The sequence below is a fragment of the Cupressus sempervirens genome, chromosome 10 (genome assembly GCF_028749045.1).
Source record: "Cupressus sempervirens isolate cs-2001-9-10 chromosome 10, ASM2874904v1, whole genome shotgun sequence".
In the NCBI taxonomy this organism is placed as follows: domain Eukaryota; kingdom Viridiplantae; phylum Streptophyta; class Pinopsida; order Cupressales; family Cupressaceae; genus Cupressus; species Cupressus sempervirens.
The window spans coordinates 802,827,218-802,852,344 of NC_143127.1; the positions used below are offsets into that span (position 1 = coordinate 802,827,218).

At 35.4% G+C, this 25,127-nt stretch overlaps 1 pseudogene; it reads right to left on the minus strand.

Annotated features, from left to right (window-relative positions):
• LOC149536355 (T-complex protein 1 subunit delta pseudogene) overlaps positions 1-24,865 on the minus strand; it is a 35,645-nt pseudogene extending 10,780 nt beyond the window's left edge.
• Positions 24,866-25,127: the final 262 nt, after the last annotated feature.

Genomic DNA, 25,127 nt, shown 5'->3' on the forward strand with positions numbered 1-25,127 from the left:
ACTTCATCAGTGGGTACTTGTTGCAGCTCTTATTCCCATTTAGCTTTGAACTATTCTTCATTAACTAGAGGGAGAGGGGTAACTGAACCTTTATCCACAAAAGAAAAAATCTAGATTTGGTGATGGTAGACCTATTTCATGTCCTTGTGGCTAAGGTGGAAATTGACTCCAATCCTCTTGTTGAGGTTGGTTAGTTAGAGTATTCCTAATCTTATCTCCCGCCAACTCAATTCCAACTAGCATAAAATCAAAATCTGACATTTGAAAGAGATCAGCTCCTTCATCTTCCTGCTCATCAATCCATTGTTGTAACTTATCCTTGAAAGTTGTAGACTGAATATGATGTGTTGGAATATGATAGTGGAGCTTCTTCTCCATTCTAACTCTGTCACCCTAGAAAGACAAGTCCTATAACTCAAAGGGAGTTTATCTTCTTTGTCTTCATCATCCTCTTCTACTTCTTTTGGGATAACTTCTGGAACTGATGGCAAATGGGTAACCTTTCTAATCACATTTTGTCTCCTCTTGACTATAGTTTTGGTCTTTCTTCTCTTAGGAGTAGATGGGGATGCTTCTATCTATTATATAGATAGGGAAACCTTTTGTGTTTCTATTTTAGTACCTTGCCCTCATTCTAGTGGTAGCACTTGAGGATTATCTCAAGTCTGTGTGCCTTCTACATTCTTTGACTCTTGTAGATTCTCTACCCCTTGTTGTGGTAGTGCTCGAGTTGTTCCTTCTTCCAGCTCAGATTGTTGGGACAAAGTTCTTTTCCTCTTGACTTTACCCTTCTAACCCCTCTTGTATCCAACTTCTCTGTTGAGTTGGTGTACTATTTTTTGCCTCACTAGGGACTGAGCCATGAATGTGGAAACTGTTACCTTTTCTCCTCTACCTTTTGCTAAACATGTTGTGGCTTGAAAAACTAAAAATTGAGGAATTGGATCTAGCTTGAAAGGTCTTTTGATCCAATCCTTGATCAATTGGATGACGTGATTTCTTGATGATTAATATCAACATTTTCTTCTTTATTGATCTCTACATTTATAATAGGTCAATCAAAGATCTTATCTCTATTATACAATGGATCTAGGACCTCTTTAGTATCTTGCTGAACTATCTTTAAAGGAACCTTTATCTTCAAAGCATTGTTTTCCAAATAGAGAGTCATCCTATAATAATCCTTGATATGGATTTCATAGTCATCCATGACATTCATCCAATGGTCCTCAATGACATCTTCATGTTGGAAGTGCTTCCTCACTAAGTATTTCACTCTTTCAATGTTATCAAAATAGGGACAAGGAGAGCTATATTCCTCCAAGGGATACTGATCCCACCTAGACTCAAAAGTCAGAATATCCTACCTCTGAAGAATGCTAAATAGTCCTATAGTAATGGGCCAAACCCAATTTTACTTGTGTTGCTTCCTCAGTCTCTTATATGCAAACAAGAGTTATCATGCCATCTCCAACAATATAAGCCTACAAACAGATACCTAGGGAGATTATTTGGATTGAGAGTTGTACCCGCTACCCTCAAATAAGTGAATGTTTTAAATTGGATGTAGTAGGTGTCAATTTCTATAATCTTTGCCACCACCACATCTGATATCCTTCTTGAATAATCCCCTTTAATGAACCAAATGATTACAAAAATGAAGGCATCATTCACTATTATATACTCTTTATTATTATCTAAAAGATTTTTCTTCACTAACTAGGGGTATAATATATAAGGCCATGCATTTGCATCTTGCATGCTACCCCTTTTGAACAATCCTGGATAGTCTATTGCTCTTGCAGCTAATAGTTACACCAAATAGGATGTCATATATAACTTATGGTTGTTCTTGACTACCACCAATTGCTCATCCAAATTCTCATTGAGGATTGATGCCCAATCAATTGACATCTTTGTTGTTTTGATGGTCTTAATGAAGTGTACCATCCATATATTCAGATGTCCTGATGCTAGTAACCCCATGACTCTACTCGAAAGTATTATAGAATATTTGATATAATCTTTCGTATAGCCTCTTTTCATATCCACTTTTCCTGATTTGCATCCAAGAGGAGTCTTCTCAATGAGATATGAGGATTGAATGATTTCAGATGCTTCCTCTCCATTTTCTCCATACCAACTTTTCACTTGATGATATGCTAATCTGATACATTGATCTACTCTCAAAAGATGAAACACCTTCTCTATGTTTTTAGGTCTTAGATCTAACATGATCTCTTTAGCTATACTTTTAATAACCCTTTCTTTTGAGATATAGTTCTCTACTAATGCCATGATCAATTTTAAAGATTGCACTAATATTGGTGGGATGCTCTATTGGCTACCCCTGATTTGATAAGAGCAGCTATCATCGAGGACCTCTTAGTAGATTTTTAACATAAAATAGGAAAGCATTCCAATCGATATGGCCAAGTTTAGTGTCCCAGGTCTCTGAATACTCATCTTGGAAGTGTGATTTTTCTATAACACCTGGAAACTTGAAAAATACTAGTTTCAGGATCATCTCTGTAGTGAGGGAAGATGATGAAGAAGCCATTAAAATCATTTCTTTTCAAATAGAGAGTCATCCTATAATAATCCCTAATATGGATTTCATAGTCATCCATGACATTCATCCAATGGTCCTCAATGACATCTTCATGTTGGAAGTGCTTCCTCACTAAGTATTTCACTCTTTCAATGTTATCAAAATAGGGACAAGGAGAGTTATATTCCTCTGAGGGATACTAATCCCACCTAGACTCAAAAGTCAGAATATCCTACTTCTGAAGAATGCTAAATAGTCCTATAGTAATGGGCCATACCCAGGTTTACTTGTGTTGCTTCCTCACTCTCTTATATGCAAACAAGAGTTATCATGAAATCTCCAACAATATAAGCCTACAAATAGATACCTAGGGAGATTATTTGGATTGAGAGTTGTACCTGCTACCCTCAAATAAGTGAATGTTTTAAATTGGATGTAGTAGGTGTCAATTTCTATAATCTTTGCCACCACCTCATCTGATATCCTTTTTGCATAATCCCCTTCAATGAATCAAATGATTGCAAAAATGAAGGCATCATTCACTATTCTATACTCCTTATTATTATTTAAAAGATTTTTCTTCACTAACTAGGGGTATAATATATAAGGCCATGCATTTGCATCTTGCATGATACCCCTTTTGAACAATCCTGGATAGTCTATTGCTCTTGCAGCTAATAGTTACACCAAATAGGATGTCATATATAACTTATGGTTGTTCTTGACTACCACCAATTGCTCATCCAAATTCTCACTGAGGATTGATGCCCAATCAATTGACATCTTTGTTGTTTTGATGGTCTTAATGAAGTGTACCATCCATATATTTAGATGTCCTGATGCTAGTAACCCCATGACTCTACTCGAAAGTATTATAGAATATTTGATATAATCTTTCATATAGCCTCTTTTCATATCCACTTTTCCTGATTTACATCCAAGAGGAGTCTTCTCAATGAGATATGAGGATTGAATGATTTCAGATGCTTCCTCTCCATTTTCTCCATACCAACTTTTCACTTGATGATATGCTAATCTGATACATTGATCTACTCTCAAAAGATGAAACACCTTCTCTATGTTCTTAGGTCTTAGATCTAACATGATCTCTCCAGCTATACTTTTAATAACCCTTTCTTTTGAGATATAGTTCTCTGCTAATGCCATGATCAATTTTAAAGACTGCACTAATATTGGTGGGATGCTCTATTGACTACCCCTAATTTGATAAGAGCAGCTATCATCGGGGACCTCTTAGTAGATTTTTAACATAAAATAGGAAAGCATTCCAATCGATATGGCCAAGTTTAGTGTCCTAGGTCTCTGAATACTCATCTTGGAAGTGTGATTTTTCTATAACACCTAGAAACTTGAAAACTACTAGTTTCAGGATCATCTTTGTAGTGAGGGAAGATGATGAAGAAGCCATTAAATCTACAAAAAAATGATATCCATTAGTCTGGAAGTGAAGAAAAATCAATCTACATAAACCCTAATGACTACCAAAATACAATCTAGAAACCCTAATCCTCAAAATTGACTAAAAAAATCAAAAACCCTATCATGTAAGAATTTGGTATAGCTCTGATAGCATGTAAGAATTTTCCTTAGGGAAAAATAAAGCCAAGATCAAGAAGTAAAAGACAAAGCACAAATATGGACCAAATGAAGTATGATCAAAATATATATATGAAAAATAAATGATATGATTTTCTCAAATGATTATACACACTAGAAGTGCCTGTATATAAAGGCCTCCACGATGCATCTAGAATGTCTCTAGAATGAACTAGGAGATAAGCATGACAACTAAGAAAATGTCCACCAGAAGTGGATTATCCTCCATTGTGCATGAATGTACGTGCATCAATGAGAGGATAACTGTGACAAGGTGTATCTTGTATAGAGATGTTGTAGACACCATGTGCTTAAATTAGATGCTAACTCCTATGTTCTGGACACCATGTGCTAAATTAGAGTTGACTACTCATGTGTTGTTAGCATGGAAACTCATATGAGTATGCAAAATCCTAGGTGTCTAACCTAATAAATAATAAAATAATTAATTTATCCTAAGTAAATTTAAGTAAAGTATAAATAATATTTATTTACACTAACACCCCCCTTAAGTGTAACTTAAGGGAATGCACTTAAGCTCACAAAAGCTATGATGAAATGCATAATGGGTCCTGGCTACTAGGCCATGTTAGGTACCCATGTACAAATACAATGTGATACATACAAGACAATGAAATCTCTCTAAAAATGAGGAAAGAGGGAAATCCTCATGGGAAAAACTCTCCCACAACAAGAGAGATATGTACAATAAGGAAAGATGGATGGAGTAATCAAGACCCCCCCATTATGACATACATCATGAATATATAATAGAGAATCCCTCCATGAAATCCCCACCTTAGTGAAGGATCTCCAAATGATGAGTTCTTGAAGACAAAAGATAATCTAATGCCTACAAACAACATTTCTCCCTTTAGGTAGAAGATACACCAAGTATAGGTGCAAGTATGCTTTCCATTGTGGATAGAAAGGTGGAAGAGGGATCCGGATGTAGTATGTTGTGGAAGCTACCTCTAAAGTCTTATTATATGTTGACAAGTCCTTGAATAATGTAGATGCCATGAACCAATCTAGTGAATGCCCACAAGAAGGTAGAAAACAAGGAAGCATGTCCATGTATAAGGTCAAATCAAGCTCCAAAGATGATGAAGCATCCTTATAGGAAGATGGAGGAAGAGAAGCAATTTTGCCTTCCCTCAATAATGAATGCACACCCATGATAGAAGATCCTTGATGAATGAAGAAGATAAACCATGAAAGTTGAATAATGTTCCTCCTTGTAGGAAGAAATGGTGTCATAGGTGTCATAGAGAATGCTCCCCAACTGATAGGAAGAATCCTTAGAAAATATGATGTCTAAGGAAATGGTAAGATAATTTCTAAAGACTGATATGACTACTCATAAGTGAAAGAGTCCTTCTCCATCTATTGTAAAGAAATGTCCACAACTAAGTTAGTCTTGAAAGAAAGATCAAGTGGTTGAGGGTTAGAGTGTGCCCTCACAACGAGTGAAGAAGTTTCCTAAAAAAAAGAGAAGATTGATGTCATTAATGATGTCTCCCACATCTTCAATTTGAGACTCCATGAACAGCTCTACAATGTCTCGAAGGAAGTCATCCCATGAAGCTGAAGTAGGAAGACATGGTAAATCCTACTGCACTGAATCAGATGCATCTGTGGATGGAACTAAATCAGTAGTAGCAATAGGAGCATCAAGAGATGGGATCTCATCTGGAGTTGAAGGTACTATAACTGGAGTGACTAAAGATAGAATGTCCTCTAGAAATGGAGGAACTCGTGGATCTCCATATGCTTCCCAAAGATCCATCCAAATGTCATAAGGATAAGTGACCTTGTCAATGACTTTAAACAAATTAGGAGTGATATTGAAATAAATGATATCTAAAATGATTTTAACAAGTGGTGGATAAATGGAAGAGACTAGTTTTTTGGAACATAGATAAGGAAATACTTCATTATGCTCTCTTCTTAGATGATCAATGATTAAAGCACTCAATTTTTGATAGTTCCTCTTTGTCAACCTCGATCTAACACCAAACCAACATTTGAAACAAAATGCCATGAGATCAATGAATGTATGCACCTCCCAAAATGCAAAAAAAATCAATGAACACCCCCAATATATAATTTAGCACTTTATAGGTAGTGTATTTACAATAGGCCACTCTGTCAAATGGACTAAGTGGACTTCTAATTTTGCTATAACCTCCTTTTATAGTTCAAATCTGGAACTTTACAATGTACAAAAATTTTGAAGCAATACAATTCAAAGAAAGGACATATTTCTAAAAGTGATATTTCTATCCATACAAGCCAATAATTTGATTATAGATCTGGAAAGTAGACAAAAAAATATTCACTTTTGAAATAAATAGAACTTGTTTATGTGTTCGAATGAGCATGTATGGAGCAATTGAATTTGCAAAATGTAGGACTAGAAAGGTACAGTAAAAAAACTAAATTTTTTGACAAATTTGTACACCAAAACTAGAAAATAATAGCACCGCTAAAAAGTTCACAAAATTCTATCCAAAAAAAAAAACAAAATGCACCTTATTTGGAGCCTGAATGACTGAGATATAGCTTCCCAAAGTCAAACTATCAAATCAAAAATGAATCTAGAGAGGGGTTTGAGTAGCAAATTGTGAAGTTAAATTTGATGTCAAAACTATTGTCACAACAGTGCAATTTGGCCTACTGATGATGGTCAAATGATTATCAAATTTAATGGCATGAAATTCTTACATCAGCAAAAATGATACTGCCTGATGACATGGTAGTGACATCACTACTGATATTAGCTATACTGTTTATACAAAATAAGTCAACATGTCAGGCTAACTTGGATTGTACAATTTCTTGTGTCGACTAGTGATGTGGCAGGGTTTGTCGTGCCGCATGGAGCTAGAGCTAATGTGGCCAATCCATGTGTTAGAGTGGTAGGACTCTGTTGACTAGGCTATGAGGTCAAATATTGTGGGTGACTATCATACCACATGGAGGAAGGAAGGTGTGATGGTATGGAAGCCCACAGTCATTAGAAATTTGAAGACCGGTGTTGAATTTACAGTTGGTAGGGAGACTCAGAATGTTGGCTGGTGGACCATGTTAGATTTGTCTTTGCTGGGTGCTAGAAATGGTTGTGTAATGTCCCACATACACCAAAATTGGGTGTGAGTTTTGTTTTAAAGAACAAGCCACCCCAAGTAAAGCGGCTAAGAAGCCACAATGAAGTTGTTGCCAGATCTTGGTAAACTAGCTATGGTTGTTGTGAATGTTATCAGTTGGAAATATTGAAGATGATGTCAAAATTTGATTGTAGTCCACTTGAAATATGCCACCAAATAAGGAATAAGGAATATGTCGCACTGTGACAGAATATTCCTTGTAGGGGCCAATATTTCACCACCTGGTTCTTGCAAAAAAAAAATTTTGCAGGCCTGCGAGGCCTAAATTTTTTTTGAAAATAGAATCCAAAAAAGGCAATAAAGTAGAGAAAATAAAATGATAGATCTGAAATAAAATAAATGCATAGATCTAATAGATCATACCAAATTTTCAAATTAGACCTTCGAGTGCCAGTTTGCAAATTTTTTTTCCTTAATTTTGACTATTGCCCAACATAGGCAAATTTATAGTCAATTTTGACTGAATTGATGCTTTGGATGCAATGGTGAGGTCTACTTTGGCTCTAGATGCTCCTAATAGTTGTGGGTACTCTGGATCTATATCGAGGTGTCCTTAGAGAGGTGAAGTAAGAATGGTTTCCAATGGTTATGAAATGATGCCTCTATGGCTCTGATACCATGTAAGAATTAGGTATAGCTCTAATACCATGTAAAAATTTGCCTTAGGGAAAAATAAAGCCAAGATAGAGAATCACAAGACAAAGCACAAATATGGACCAAATGAAGTATGATCAGAATATTGATATGAAAAATGAATGATATGATTTTTTGAGATGATTATACACATTAGAAATGCATGTATATAAAGGTCTCTAAGATCCATCTAGAATGTCTCTAGAATGAACTAGGAGATAAGCATGACAACTAAGCAAACATCCACCAAAAGTGGATTATCCTCTATTGTGCATGAATGTACATGCATCAATGAGAGGATAAGTATAACAAGGTGTATCTTGTATAGAGATGTTGTAGACACCATGTGCTTGAATTAGATGCTAACTCTTATGCTCTAGACGCCATGTGCTAAATTAGAGTTGATTACTCCTATGTTGTCAACATGATAACTCATACGAGTATGCAAACTCCTAGATGTCTAACCTAATAAATAATAAAATAATGCATTTATCCTAATTAAACTTAAGTAAAGTGTAAATAATAATTATTTACACTAACATATTAAACTCCTAAGTGAGAAAAATTTTGGCACACCTTGTGCACCTCATGGGTGCACTAGGTGCACCTTTTCCCTCTCTTAAAAATGAGAGTGTGCACCGAGTGCACCTCATGGGGTGCACTAGGTGTGCACCCTTACAACACATAGGTAAGTGCAAAAAGAAAGGGTGCACATTTAGTGCACTAAATGCATACCCTTTACCTCACTTAGGGATGCTTCCACCTTCATAAAGGTGTGCAGTTGTGCCCTTTGGATAGGTGTAAATTTGTGCACCTTTCATTAGGTGAAAGCTTAGCGTTAGTTTAAGTTTTTTGTTATTTTTTCTTGTTAATACAAAGGTGTACACCTTGCTCACCTTGGGAGGTGTGCAAGGTGCACACCTTTGCCTTGGCTCATTTTAACATTTTGTGTGTTTTGTGTGTAGGTAAGGGAAGAAGTAAGATGCACCTCAGAAGGTGTGGCAATGTGGGAGGTGGTAGATGGAAGAGAGAAATGAAGGTGAGTAAAGGGGTGGGGGGTCCTATGATTTATAGGCCCAGGATATAGTGCACCTCTTGGAGGTGCACAGCTACGCAAGTGTGCAACTGCTCACTTCTAAGAGGGAAGTGCTTTCCCATGAACTACTAGCACACTAGCACACCTAGTGAGGTGGACTTGGTGTGCTAGTGCACCTCTAACTTAATTTTTTTATCTAGAACCCTCAGTAGCGTGGTTTTGGAAATTTGGGTTTTCAAGTAGAGACCCAGAATTAGGTAAAAGCACTATTTAAATCCCTAAACAATACTTAGACCCCCAAGCTAGGGATCCAAAAAGCTAAACAATAAAGTAGGGGGTACCAATTTCTAGGTGAAATAGGGTGTGTGTTGTGAAACCACAACAAATAGCCTCGACAAAAATGAAGAAATGACAAAGACATTTCTTCATCAATAAACATTCCCCTGATATGTGTCCAATACCAAGTGAATCCTGAATACTCCAAGAATATTTTGAGTCACTTTATAGTCAAAACCTTAGAATCTTGAATCTCCAAGTTCAATGTGTGCATAGTGTATCCATTTCTTTTGACATCTCAGAATGCAATCTACCAATTTTTTTTGACAACTCTGAATTAATCTTCCACCCCTTCTAGTCCATTTATCAAGAATCCTCACAAAAGTTGTTTTTCAATCCCCTGTCTGACTAGATGAGAGAATCAATTCTAAGGACTCTTAACGGGTTATCACTTTTTATTTGAAGTCCTAGGTAATCTTTTGAATACTTGCTTCATGTAGCTCACATGTCACCATTTAATTCTTTGATGAAGCAATTATTTTGATACTAGATAGCCTATTTGGAATGCATATCCCTATAGTTAGATTACCTTTCTCAAAATTTGTAGAATCTTTCATTCTTAACACCCTTTTATTTTTTTATTTTTTTATTTTTTGTACCCTAACCATGCTTAGATTGTGTGACCAAGACATTGGTGTCATTTCTTAGATTCAATCTTTAGTGAACATCCCTTGGGTTCCTGTTTTAAGAACTTTTTAGAAACTCTCATGCCGAATAATGATACTAAATATTCTTTTGAGAAGATCCTTCTATTTGAACCAGTAGGATTTGGACTACCCCTTGCTGCCTTTGACCTTGGTTTGATAACAGCTAAGAGAGTCAATCTTTAAATTTGCAAAGTGTTGAAAACATTTTGATTTACAATTCTGCATTCAAGACTAAAAATACCCTATTATTGCAAGTAACATTTATTCCTCAGTTGGTGTAAGAAATAAAATCATTAAAATGCTCTGACAAAGAGATACCTCTTCCCAAAAGTAGAAACCGAGAAAGTGGTTTAATGAGATATGTCAAGATAAAATCTTGATTGCACCTAACCACTAGATTGATGCAAATTTAAAAGCAAAAACACAACTAAAAGAAAACACACAACCAAAAATAAACACACTTGCATAAATATGCACACTTGCAAAAATAATTTTAAATTTTTTTTTTAAATTTTAAAATTTTGTTTTTTTGCTTTTAGGCCTCAAAGTAATGCTTCAAAGATTTCCCATTAACTAGCAATAGAAGTGATTCCCCCAATAAGGAACTCAACCTAAAAGTATCTTCTCCCAAAATTTTTGTGATCTAATAAGGACCAATCTACAAGCATTGAAAGTTAGTGTGGCTGCCCAAGTTTTCATTTGCCTTGTCCCAGAGTAGAACAAGGTCAGATATTGTGAAATATTTGATCGTGGTCCTCTTATTGGACCACCTCTTGACAAAAGCCTAATGTTTTTCCATATGCTCCAAAGCAGCTATTCTTTTTTCATCTATCTCCAAAAGATTCATTAGTCTGATATGTACTTTGTCAGCATCTTTAGCATACCCACTCATGAATTTCAAAATAGGAATCCTAAGGTTAAGTGAGAATACTGGCTCTTTTCCATAGACAAGCAAATACAAAGATGTCCCCAAAGCATTCTTGACCCCGACTCAGTCTGTCCATAGTGCATATTTGAGTTGAGTATGCCAATCTTTAGGATTTTCCTTCAACAAACATCTTATTACCATGATAAATTTCTTATTCATACATTTGGCCACACCATTTCCTTGTGGATAATAATTTGAAGAAAATTAAATAGCTTGATTTTGTAGTGCCCATCAAGTAAGGAATACCGATGAAAAAGTTGATCCATTATCACATACTAGAAAGAATGCCATTCCAAATCTAGTAACAACATGTTCTTCCAAGAAATTTGTAACCACCTTAGCCATGCAATTTCCAATTTTTTTTTTGTCCAATGCATGTAATAATTAGTAGCTGTGAGAACACAAGTGTGTCTAGTTGACAATGGTGGGTTGATTGGACTGATGAAATCTAGTGCCCACTTTGTAAAGAGGCATACCTCAAACACTGGTTATAATGGCATCATAGGATGTCTTTCTTTGTTGGCACTAGTCTAACAAATGTGGCAAGTATGTATATGTTCAAAAGTATCTTTGAAGATCATAAGAAGGAAATATCTTGATCTTAGAATCATATGGGTTGTAGCCTCTGTTAAACCATGTCCTATACCATACTTATCATGAAAATGTTCCAAAACTTCTTTAACTTCTTCACATCCCAAGCACTTTAGGTAAATTCCTTAATAGTTCCTTTTGTATAATTTTCTATCGCGTAGCATGTAGGATTCACACTTCATTTTGAGTCCCCTATGTTATGAACTATTCATCCAATTGGGGTACTGATTTTGTAATAGATAGTAAACAATATCCTAGTACTAAACATCTGTTATTATACCTTGGTCAATATCAACTTATGATACTATAATCTTCTTTTGATCTTCCACATCTATTTCACTTTAAAACTAGAATTTCTTTTCATCATCGATTTGGTTATCTGCTATCATTTTTTATAATCCCTAGCCTCTTACCAACTTCAAGGGTTAAATATCTAAATCAAATTCTTGAAGGATTGCCATACATTTTCCTTTCCTTTCACCAAGTTCATTTTCCATCAGTAATGCCTTAACCATAGGATCATGCATAATTACATATACCTTGCTCCTTCTTCTGCATAAGAATCCCAACACATGAATGTTCTGAAGCAAAAGAGTATATTTTGAAAGGTAGTCCATAACCTAGACTCACCAGTACTGGAGTCATAGAAATGACCACTTTGATATCCTCAAATTATTTCTTAATCTCTAGAACCCATTCTATTTTTGCTCCTTTTTTGAGAAAATTATTAAGGGGACAAACTATCTCTACAAATTCGCTTATGAACTTTTGCACAAAATTTATCTTTCCAAAGAAAGACTTAAGTTCTTTTCAACTATGAGGAGGTGAAAACTTTAGAATAGCTTCAATTCTATTAGGATAAATGGAGATTTGAGCTTCAGAGATGACATGACCTAGGAGCTTTCCTTTAGTAACCCCAAAGGAACATTTCTTGGGATTTAGTGATATGTTGTATTTACGACATCTAATCAATACCTATCTTAAATAAGAAATGTGAGTGCTTTGATCCTTTGAAAGATAGTTAAGTCATCCATGTAGATGACTATACACTTATTTATTAACCCCTTAAAATCTTTGTTCATTGCTTGTTGAAATGTATCCCCTACATTAATTAGCCCAAAAGGCATTCTTCTGTAAGAAAAAGTTCCCCATTTAGTCATGAAGGTCATCTTTAACCTATCCTCTTCATCAAGCATTACTTGATTATATCGTGAATATCCATCCAAGAAAAATATCATCTTTGGACCATTAACAATTTGCAGAACTTCATCCAATGAAGGAAAAGGGTAGTTGTCCTTTTGAGATGCAAGGTTCAAATTATGAAAATCCACTCAAAGATGAACCTTTCCAGTCTTTTTCTGCAAAAGAACCAAGTTGGCCACCCACGTAGAATGGCAAATGGGAAAGATGATCTTAGCATCAAGCAACTTCTTAACTTGCTTCATTATCAATGGTTCAATAATAGGATTAACATGTCTTTACCTTTGACAGAAGGGTTTGGCATGTAGTTTCAACAATATGTCATGCGTAATGATTTCAAGATCATATGTTTTGAGCTCTTTATAGCTCCAAGCAATGACTTCCTTGTATTTCGTAAGAAATTTGAGCATATCTTCCCTTTCCTGTGCATTGCACACCTTTTCGACCCTTACTATTTTAGGATCTTCATTAGTACCCAAATTATATGAATTGCATTCCTTGATCCCCCTTTTCTTTGACCATTGTTTTGTTGCATTCCTTGATCCCCCTTTTCTTTGACCATTCTTTTGTTAAGTGTTGAATTCATCATGATAAAAAATATGTTCCAAATCAACCATTCCCTTAGAAATAGTCTTGGTTTTTAAGTTCAGGATCCCATCTTCATCTTCAAGTTCATCATCCGAAGTGTCATCAATCTCTTTCCCTTTAAAGTGGCCATTGCACATGATAAATTTGAGTATATGTTGATCATCTTGAAAGACTTGGAAGTTTTTAATATTGTCTAGGATAGATGGAGTAGCAACCAATTCTACTAAAAATCTTTTCAATTTTGTTCTCTCAGCTAGTTGTAATGTGCTAGCTGAAATAGAGAGAGCACCTACTACCATGTTTTTCCTCCTCGGAATTGACTTTATATTCAAAGCTTTGAAATCATACATTAGATCCCATACTCTTTTCTTATAAGCAAGCAACCTCCTATCATTGCAAGAATATGCTGACTTCAATTGTCTTATAACCAACTAAGAATCTCCCTCAACTATGAGAGTGATGATTCCTTTCTCCAATGTGAAAAGAAGTCCTTAGATCAATGCTTTGTACTCTACAACATTATTAGTACATCTGAATTGCAATCAATATGTTGCATAGAAAGACTTATCTTTTGGGTTGATTAACTCAATTCTTGCACCAACTCCTAATATGCATTTGGAACCATCGAAGAAAAGTATCCAAATTGGATCTTCTTTGGGCTTTCTAACCTTTTTCTTATTCTTCCTTATCTTTTCCTTTACTTGAGCCTGAAAGAATTGTTTCTTGGGGATCCACTGTAGTCTTTTGTGGGGTGGACTTGATGATTTTCCATTGTTACTCCTTGATACCAGAATTATATGTTTTTCTTGTTTGTCCTAAATTTCCCTAATTAATTATGTAATTTCATCCACTTTGGGTTTAGGATGGATGAATACTAAAGTCTATTCTTGACCTTTTGCATAATGTCTCCTTCTTTGAACTTTGATAATCCCTAGTGGAGGAGAAGATAGACCTCCACCATATGAAGAGGTAACCTCCACCATATGAAGAGGTATCACTATATGATACATTTAGATCTTCAATCTCCTCTTTAACTTTTTCTATTGATTTAGATATGTTTTTAGAACTTTGACTTTCCATGGGTTCATCTTTTGGAATGTTACCACTCTTTATTTCCATTATCTATGTTAATACTTTAGAAATTGCTTCTTGGAAAAGTGAACATTCAAACTCTGAATGACTAACTTTATGCAATCAAAAAAATCTTGGGAGAAGTAGAATACTGGGGTCAACTTCTTCTCCTAAACATTTTAAGTTAGCCACCATATTGTCTATGAACTATGTTACGATCTCCTACTTTGGGATTGAAACCATGGATATTCCATCATTGATCATCTAATATTTTGGTTGAATTTGTGTCAAAAGCCATCACTTTGTAAGAGCCTAAATATTATTGTAAGAATGTGACCTCATTTGGTGCATTGCATTTTGTAATCATTTTTTTAAAACTTTGGTTTTGTATCTATCTTGATTTGATTATTCAACCCTTTCCATGGTAACCATAATTGGGCAAAATTTGTAGAAAGCCATCCTCTTAAGCATTTTGTCCATTCTCTTCTTAGTAGCAATCGATATGTCTCAAAAATATCAACCACATGTATTTTAGTGATGTTTTGGATTTGAGGTTCAACTATCAACTATATCTGAACATCTTTCAACATACCAATAACTTTTACCTCTATTTTGTCTAATTGTATCACTATTTGATTAGAGGGCTAAGGGCTGACTCCCAACCTTTGTGCTATCGACAGTGGCATAACATTGCAAGAGGCTCCTGAATCAATTAGGAAATTATGAAGATTCTTCCCATATATCTTGATACTAAGCAAAAATGGGGACACCTCAACCTTGTCTTTAAACGTAGTTGGCATTGGCTCTGAAGCATTGACTTGTTGAGATACTACCTTTTGAGAAACAATACTCATATTATGGGGTACCTTTGTATGATCAAGAGTTTTCATCAGCACCTCTCGTTGATGAGGACAATTTTGTAGCATGTCAAACATGGATATGTTGGCTTTTGTTTATTTCAAATCTTCCACCACACTATACTTTTTAGTAGACTAGGTGAGATTTTTTAAGATTGTAGGCATATTTCCCTAATTCTAATTTTGTTGTTCCTCATAAAAGGGCCTTGATTGGTACTGGGTTGTTACTCACTCTTAGATTAGGATGATTTGGTTGTAATGCTGATAGAATCCCATCTTTCATAGGTTCTTTTTGACTTCATGAATTGTAAGTATGCTCGTTGTCATTTTGAAAAACTAGCAACCCTTCAAGTTGCATATCTGGTTCCTAACTAAATGGAAAAGAGAATTCTTTGTTGGCTGATTGTTTCACTTGTACATTTTGTGTAGAATAATAGGATTGTAATAGCATAGCATTAAATTTCACAGGAGGCACATTATCATTTCTTGTGAATTTTGATTCATGTCTTGATTTTGATTGTAGTATGAACCATCATTGTTGGATGCATTTCGACCATTGTCCTACTGATTGATGTCCACATACTGAATGCTTGCTTATTATTATTTGTAGGTATGCTCCCATTGTTCAGACGATTGTTCTATTTTCAATTTTTTCTTTGGAAGCTGTTGTTACTATCAGGATGATTGAAATTGTTTCCTCCATTATTGTTCCTAGCATTGTTGTTTCCACTAAAATTCCTATTGTAGTTTTGACCATAATTGTTGTTGTTTTAAGGACTGGCATTATTTCTCTGAAAATTTTTATTCTTTCCTTGTGACAACCTTAAGTGAGTTAGCTCATTTTTTATTTGTGACATGGTCTTCTTCATCTGACCAAACTTGGAGGAAAAATTGTTGTCTGCTTTAGTGAACATTATTGTCTTTTGCTCGAAGAAAGTAGCTTTTGGAGGTTCGTATCCTAGATATGTTATAGGTGTGATTTGCAAAGTGGGTGCCTACTATAATGGAACTAGATTTATTATTGGTATGAATTGGTTAGGCATCATAGGTGCTTTGACAAGATATGTTTGCATTGTTGTAATAGCTTGAGCTAGGAGCATCAATCCTCCTCCATTAGGATTGGCTTGCTTAGTAAAGGTAATTTCTTATGAGAAGACTAAGTCTTATGTGTTGATATTTACAGTAGGAAGTCTTCTTAGGAAAATAGCAGTAAGATGGTCCATAGCATTTAGATAAATCTGAATTTTAGCTTCAATTGGTATAGTGTATGGAATTTCCACCTTGTAGTATGCCATATGAAAGCGATGATTGAAGCATGAAACTGTCTCAGCTAGGTCCCTTTTGATTGATATGAATTATTGATGTATCACAACTAGGTTGATAAACGTTTTGAATTGTTCCAAGAACAATTTTTTAAAAGTATCCCAGTCTCCAATACATCTAGGTGTAAAATTAATATATCAATTAAAGAAAAATTCTCCCAAAGACTAGGGGAATAAGTGAAGAACCACATTCTCATTAGCAATCTGCTTTTAGTTACTAATTTATTTGAATAACTTGATGTGATCTTCAACAATTCTTGTGTCTCCATAGATGAACCTTGGAAAAAACTTCCCAAGATTCTTAGGAAGATCATTGAGTACACTTGTCAATTTGATTGGTGAATCTACAACATTTGTGAAAGAGGTTGTCAAAGGATTTGGTGGAATAATGGGTGGTTGTTGTGGAGGTAGAACTGAGGAAGATGAAAAATTATTGAATGGAAGTGGTAGAATTTGGGGTAATCCTTTGTCACTATGAGGCTTATGAAAATGGCTAAGTTCAAAGAACTCGTGCACACTAGGTGAAGATATTAAAGATTACTAAAATAGAGATGATGGATCGGGATCTTCCAATTTTCATCAATTCTTGAAAAAGTGCACTTCTATAGAAGTACACTTTCACAAAAAAAATGGCACACCTTGGAACCTTGCGCACTTGGCACACTTCGAAAGCTAGTGCACCTTGAAAGTTGGTGCACCTAGGAAGTTAGTGCACCTCAGAACCTCAAAATCTTGGAAGCTCAAAATTTCTTTTGAACTTGTAAAAATGCAAAATTTTGAAATTGAAAGTTGTTTTCTTCTATTTTGAATGGTTGGGCCCTCTTCTAGTGCCACTTCTATTGAGCTATCATTTTGCATGATGCTTAACAATAGGAATCCTTTTGAACTCCTCTTTTGATAGTCTGATCTGGGATCAACTCCAAGGTTTTGGGTGATCTTGCAACCTATTGGAATATGCTTAGTTGAAGGTAAATTTATTTGTTCATAGAGAAGCCTTTGCCGGTTTTGACCGATTTGGATAAGATTTGAAATCTGCTTGCAATCTCAAAAGAATGACCACACAAAAAGAAATATATTTTGGTATTTTTCTATTTTTTAATGAATGCATTCTAACAATGCAACTATATGAATTCCTAAATTAACCAAGTGTTTGTAAAAGAAAATAACAAAGATAGGGTAACAAGATGTTTAAGCAAATAACTTGAAAAGTAAATTCCTAATGGATAGAAGCTATAGAAATAGTACTTCTGTGAGTTAAGCCTTTGAAAAGATCAGTAGGTAACAAACAAAATCAGAGTAGCACTTCCTTAATTCTACTGATGTAATCATCGATGGGAATTTAGTAACCGTAAGATGTTTCACTTTTCATTAGATCACAAGGCCATGAAAAGTATGCATATGCGAGACAAAAAGCTATGTAGGAAAAAAAGGGATGATCTCTTCTCAAACTAAGTACATCAGTGAAATTTATAATCCCATAGCAAACACTAGAATTAAAATATTTCTCAATCAAAACAATACAATAAAAAAATTGGCTCCATTAAAATCCATGAACACACATTCATAAAATATAACAAACTCATGCAAGAATCACTACACTCCAAATGTGATCACCAATGACATAGATTATTGCATCAAAATAATGGCCTGTAATACATATTACTTTTCTAAAATTTTAAGAAATATTCTCCTCAATTTGCGTTGAGAGTGAGAGATATATTGATGCAAACATATGCTTCTAAACTAATAAAACAAATCTATTTATGTACAAATTGACTCTCTAACAGATGCTGAGTAGGACTCCATCCTTGTTTATATTATTAAATGGAAGTATGATCCTTTACATTTATTAAAACAAAGAAAGCATGAAAAAAATAGAAGAATAAATCCATTAGATGATGTGGGAGTCTTTGGAGGTGCCAAAAATAGAAGCTCCATCTTCACTAGGTGTTTGTAGGAGTTATACTGTCATCAAATTGCATTTTTAGTTCATGGAAAGCTCTAAATTTGGAACTGGAATTTAACTATTGCTGCACCTATGACTTCTCTAAAAAAAATTCCAATGCACCTCATAAGAAGCACACCTTAGAAGCAGCACACCTAGCACACCTAGAACACTTGCAAAGCTCGGAAGTAGGTCCAAAAACGATTTTTTTTACCAAAGTGTCAAAACTAAAATTCTATCTTCTAGGTTTTGTTCCCTTTCATACTAGAACTATGTCCAGGTATTTGCTCTTGGATTTCTCTATAATCTCCTAGAAAATATAAAGCTTTATATTTTCCCTTCACTTTTTGCCTATATTTTCCCACCTCGATGCAAGTCTTTGTAAAATCTCCCAACTTCACATCTAAATCTAGAAATGCCTCTTCAATCTTAAATGCTTCACTATTATCCTCATCAGTGGAAGCTTCTTCAAAAATCTTTCAAAATTGTTCAACAACTACTTCTATAACCATCAATTTATCCCTTAAATCATCTCCAAAAATATCCAAACATGCATCACTGTAATGCCTCCCTACCTCCAAAATTTGTCCTTGGGTTTGATCATTGAGCTTATGAATATTTGCATGTAATGTTTCCATTACTTTATTGTCATCAGCAATCTTTGTAAGAATTTGGTATAGCTCTGATACCATGTAAGAATTTGGTATAGCTCTGGTACCATATAAGAATTTTCCTTAGAGCAAAATTAACCCAAGATCAAGGAACTCGAGTAAAAACACAATAGTAGACCAAGAAGAGTATGATCAATATGAGAATGTTCTCTATTATGTCAAAAGCATGTAAGCATGTACATACACACTAGGAGTGCCTATATATAAAGGCCTCTAAGATGCATCTAGAATGTGTCTAGAAAGAACTAGAATATAAGCATGACAACTAAGCACATATCCTCTATAATGAGAGGATAAGAATGATGAGGTGTCTCACGTGTAGATATTTTGTAGACACCATGTGCATAATTAGAGTGCTAACTCCTATGTTGTCAACATGACAACTCACAAAAGTATGCATACTCCTAGGTGACTAACTAATAAATAATGCATTAACCTAAGTAAACTTAAGTAAAGTGTAAATAGTAAATACTTATTTAAACCAAAAATCTTCTCTATCCAATCATCAATTTTATCTAACTCATCCACTAAAAATACATCCATTATTATTTGATACCTTTGACCCTTTATGGACTATAATGCTTGCAGGTCTTTACCCCATATGTACCTCATCCATTAACCCAAATCCTACTTCAATATAGAAACCAACTTATCTACATTATTTTGCATATGGTGTAGTAGTTTAATGTTTCCTTGTATAATCTACACACCCTTCTCTACAAAACTTTCTTTCCATTGCTGACAAGCCTTAAAAAATGGATCATGTTGTACATTCTCCTTATCCTTTATCTAAAGTGTTGTATCTAGAGTCTCCTCAAGATTTTCTGGATCCAAAGGACCAACTACCTCATTTAGATATCCCCTCAAGATTTCATTTCACTTCTAAAGAGTTATCAATTTAGTCTCATCTTGTTCTAAGTAATTAAACACTTCTTTGATTCCTATTGTCACCATTAATTTGGCAGTGTCCACTGTGGATTTTCCAAGAACAACCTCCCTAATTTGATAATATTTTGGGGTTAATTCCTCAATATCTATATGTGAAGGAGGGATAGGAACATGGGAAAACAAGTCCTTATTCTGATCACTAATGAGAAAGGCCAATGTTTGTGTATCATCTATAGTTGACTCAGGCTTCTTGAAAGCTTTAACTAATTCTCCCATTCCCTCTTCCTCTATAGAATACCACTACCTTTTATTTCTAATCATCAACTCTTTCTTCAACCATCTTGGAGTATCTTCCATAAAATTTTTATCCTTAGATGATGATGGAGCTTGTATCACTATACTTTTTCCTTTATCACTCCTCTCTGGAGTCTTCTTTTTTTGTGAGATATCCACATTTCCCATCTCTACATCTGTCAAGTCCATAGTTCTCACCTTTGTGTCTTGTGAAGTTTGACGAGGTTCCTCATATATTTTTCCTTCCTCCAACACTTCATCGATGGGTACTTGTTGTGGCTCTTCTTGTCATTTAGCTTTGACTTATTCTTTATTAACCAGAGGGAGAGGAGTAGCTGAACCTTTATCCACAAAAAATGAATATGGATTTATTGATGGTGGAGCTATTTTAGGTCCTTGTAGCTAAGGTAGAAATTGACTCCAATCCTCTTGTTAAGGCTGGTTAGTCAAAGTATCCCTTATCTTATCTCTCACCAACTTGGTACCAATTGGCATAAAATCAAATTTGACATCTGGAAGACATCAACCCCTTCATCCTTCAGCTCATCAATCCATTGTTGCAACTCATCTCAACAAGTACTAGACTGAATAGGCTATGTGGAAATGGACGGTGGTGTAATAGTGGAGCTTCTTTTCCATTCTAACTCTATCACCCTAGCAAGATGAATCCTCTAACTCAAAGGGATGTTATCTTCTTTGTCTTCATCATCCTCTTCTTCTTCTTCTTCTTCTAGGATAACTTATGGAACTGATGAACAAGGGATAACCTTTCTAATCACCTTTTGTCTCCTCTTGACTAGAGTTTTTATCTTTCTTCTCTTGGGAGGTGATTGGGATGCTTCTATCTCTTGCATAGGCAGAGAAATTTTTTGTGTTTCTATTTCAGTCCCTTGCCCTAGTTCTAGTGGTGGCACCTAAGGATTATCCTAAGTCTGCATGACTTCTACATTCTCCGACCCTTGTAGATTCTCTTCCCCTTTTTGTGGTGGTGCTTGAGTTGTTCCTTCTTCTGGCTTAGCTTGTTGGGGCAAATTTCTTTTCCTCTTGCCTTTGCCTTTTCGAGCCCTCTAGAATCCAACTTCTTTTTTGACTTGGTGTATTATTTCTAGCCTCACTAGGCACTGAACCTTGAATGTGGGTATTGTTACCTTTGCTCCTATACCTTTCGCTGGATGAGTTGTGGCTTGAAAAACTATAGTTTGAGGAATTGGATCCAGCTTGAAAGGTATTTTAATCCAATCTTTGGTGAATTTGATGACATGCCTCACCCTATGATTAATATCAACATTTTCTTCTTTATCAATCTTTTCATTCATAATAGGTCAATCAAAGATCTTATCTCTATTATAAAATGGATCTAGGACCTCTTTAGTATCTTGCTGAACTATCTTTAAAGGAACTTTTATCTTCAAAACCTTTCCTACCAAATAGAGAATCATCCTACAATAATCCCTTATACAAATTTCATAGTCATCCATGATGTTCATCTAATGGTCCTCAATGGCATCATCATGTTGGAACTGCTTCTCTAATAAGTATTGCACTCTTCCAATGTTATCAAAACAAGGACAAGGAGAGTTATATTCCTCCAAGGGATACTGATCCCACTCAAACTCAAAATTTGGAACATCCTACTTCCAAACAACACTAAATGGTCCTATAGTAATGGGCCATACTTAGGTTTTCTTGAGTTTCTTCCTGACTCTCTCATATGTAGACAAGAGTTATTGTACAATCTCCAACAATATAAGCCCATCAAATAGATACCTAGGGAGCTTCTTTGGATTGATAGTCATACCTATTGCCCTCAAATAAGTGAAGGTTTTAAAATTGGATGTAGTAGGCACCGATTTCTGTAATTTTTGTGACTGCCTCATCTGATATCCTTTTTTCTTAATCCTCTTCATGAACTAAATGATTGCAAAAATGAAGGCATCATTCACTATCTTGTACTCCTTACTATGCTCTAAAAGCTTTTTCTTCACTAACTAGGGGTATACTATATAAGGCCATGCATTTGCATCTTGCATGCTGACCCTTTTGAACAATCCTAGATAGTTTGTTGCTCTTGTAGCTAATACGTACACCAAATAGGATGTCATATAGAGCTTATGATTGTTCTTGACTACCACCAATTGCTCATTCAAATTCTCACTAAGGATTGATGCTAAATTAATTGGCATCTTTTCTATTCTGATGGTCTCAATGAAGTATACCATCCATATATTTAGATGCCTTGATGCTGATAACCCAATGACTCTACTCAAAATTATTATAGAATATTTGATATCATCTTTCATATAGCCTCTGGTCACATCCACTTTTTGTACTTTGTGCCCAAGAGGAGTCTTCTCAATGAGATACAAGGATTGAATGATTTTTGATGCTTCATCTCCATGTTCTTTGTACCACCTTTCTGCTTGATTATATGTTAATCTTATAAATTGATATGCTCTTAGAAGATGAAATACCTTCTCTATGTTCCTAGGTATTAGATCTAACACAATCTCTATAGTTATACTTTTAACAACCCTTTCTTCTAAGACAGTTCTCTGCTAGTGCCATGATCAATTTCAAAGACTATACCAATACCAGTTGTGATGTTGAAATTGCTAACCTTGATCTAATAAGAATAGATATCATTGGGGACCTCTCAATAGGTTTTTTGTATAAAAATAGGAAAGTGTTCTAATCAATATGGCCTAGTTCAGTGTCTTAGATCTCTGAATACTCGTCTTGGAAGCGTGATTTTCCTTGAACACCTTGAAATTTGAAAACTACTACTTTTGGGACCATCTTTGCGTGATGGAAGATGATGAAGAAGCCATTCAGTCTGCAAAAACTCACATCTATTAGTCTAGAAGCGAGGAAAAATCAATCTACATAAACCCTAAAGATGACCAAAATACAACCCAGAAACCCTAATACTCAGAACTAACTAAAAACATCAAAAATCTTATCAAACACCTCAAGGAGACAAATTTTGGCACACCTTCTACACCTCATTGGTGTGCTAGGTGCACCTTTTTGCTTTATCAAACTCTTAAAAATGAGAGTGCTCATCTAGTGCACCTCATGGGGTGTGTTAGGTGCGCACCCTTAGAACACATACATAAGTGCAAAAAGAAAGGGTGTGAATTTAGCACACCTTATGGGGTGCACTAAATGTTCACCCTTTACCTCACTTAGGGATGCTTCCACCTTCATAAAGGTGCACAACTACACACCTTAGATAGGTACACATTTGTGCACCTTTCACCAAGGGAAAGCTTAGTGTTAGTTTAAGTTTATTATTATTTTTTCTTGTTAATACAAAGGTACACACCTTACACACATCAAGAGGTGTACAAGGTGTGCATGTTTTCCTTTCTTCATTTGAATGTTTTGTGTGCTTTATGTATAGGTGAGGGAAGAGGTGAGGCACACCTCAAAAGGTGTGGCGATGTGGGAGGCAATAGTTGGAAGAGAGAAATGAAGGTGAGGAGAGGCACGGGGGTTCTGAGGATTTATAGGTCTAGGATCTAGTGCATCTCTTAGAGGTGCACAACTACACACTTCCAAGAGGGAATTGCTTTCCCTTGAACTACTAGCATACTAGTGCACCTGGTGAGGTGTGCTAGGTGCACTAGTGCACCTTTAACTATAGAAAATTTGACTTTCTTCCTTAGTAACATGGCTTTAGGAATTTGAGTTTTCAGGAAGAGACCTATAATTGGTTAAAAAAACTAGGTAAAACCCTAAACAAGACTCAAACACCTAGGCTAGGGATCTAGTAAGATATAAAAAAAGTAGGGGGTCCCCATTTCTAGGTGAAATAAGGCATCTGTTTTGAAACCACAACAGTTCTTATCAAACGCCAAAACCTTAACCATCTTTGTATCATCAATAGTACCACCCAATTTTTGCAAAAAAATGATGTCCCTTAAATCCACAATGCTAGGCTTCACAGGGTCAACAACATTCAGGATGACATCAATAGAAAGCGAGGAAAATAAGGTAGAATACTGACTGACAACCTTACTATTCAAAGAAGTGCTCACACTTTTCACCGAAGAGTCATAGTCCACCAATTCGATAGGAATAGCCATGGTAGTTAAAACCTTGACAACCTTCTCAATGCCCTATGAAAGGCCTCTAACATAATGTTAGGATGAACAACCTTAGACGAAAAATTCACACATTGTTTAAGAATCGCACTGGCGATGAGAACAACTATTGTCATGCCATCTCTAACAACAATATCCTAAGATTTTGAAAGCTCTACAAGCATTTTAGTGGCTGGTTGAGTTACTTACATTTTGTTAAGAATGTTGGCATTCTTGGTGATGATCACATCACCCAAGGAGGTGCAGAGCATCTTGTCCATGCCCTTGGGACCTAGTGAGGTTCAAACTATGTCTGTAATGGCCTTGACTGTGATGGTGTTGGCAATGTCAGATGATGTCCCTACACTTGGTATCAATGTAATTTTCTATCTTGGTAGCTGATGCTACCCATAGGTGTTGAACTACAATCACCATTTTCAACTTCTTCCAAAAGTTCTCAGTGTTGTCTAATTCGCCTCTCAAAATCCTAGCAAAAGATAAAAAAAATGAATACTCTCTAATAAAACAATGAGAATAATTTATTTTTATTTTTAAAACTCTAGGTATCATTGAAATTTTGACATTGTTTGTCATCAATGATATAAAAAATTGATCAAATCATCTCTAGCTAGAGTCGATAGTTTGATAGGGTTTGTTGTCGATGGTATAACATACTCGTTGAATCATCTCTGGCTGG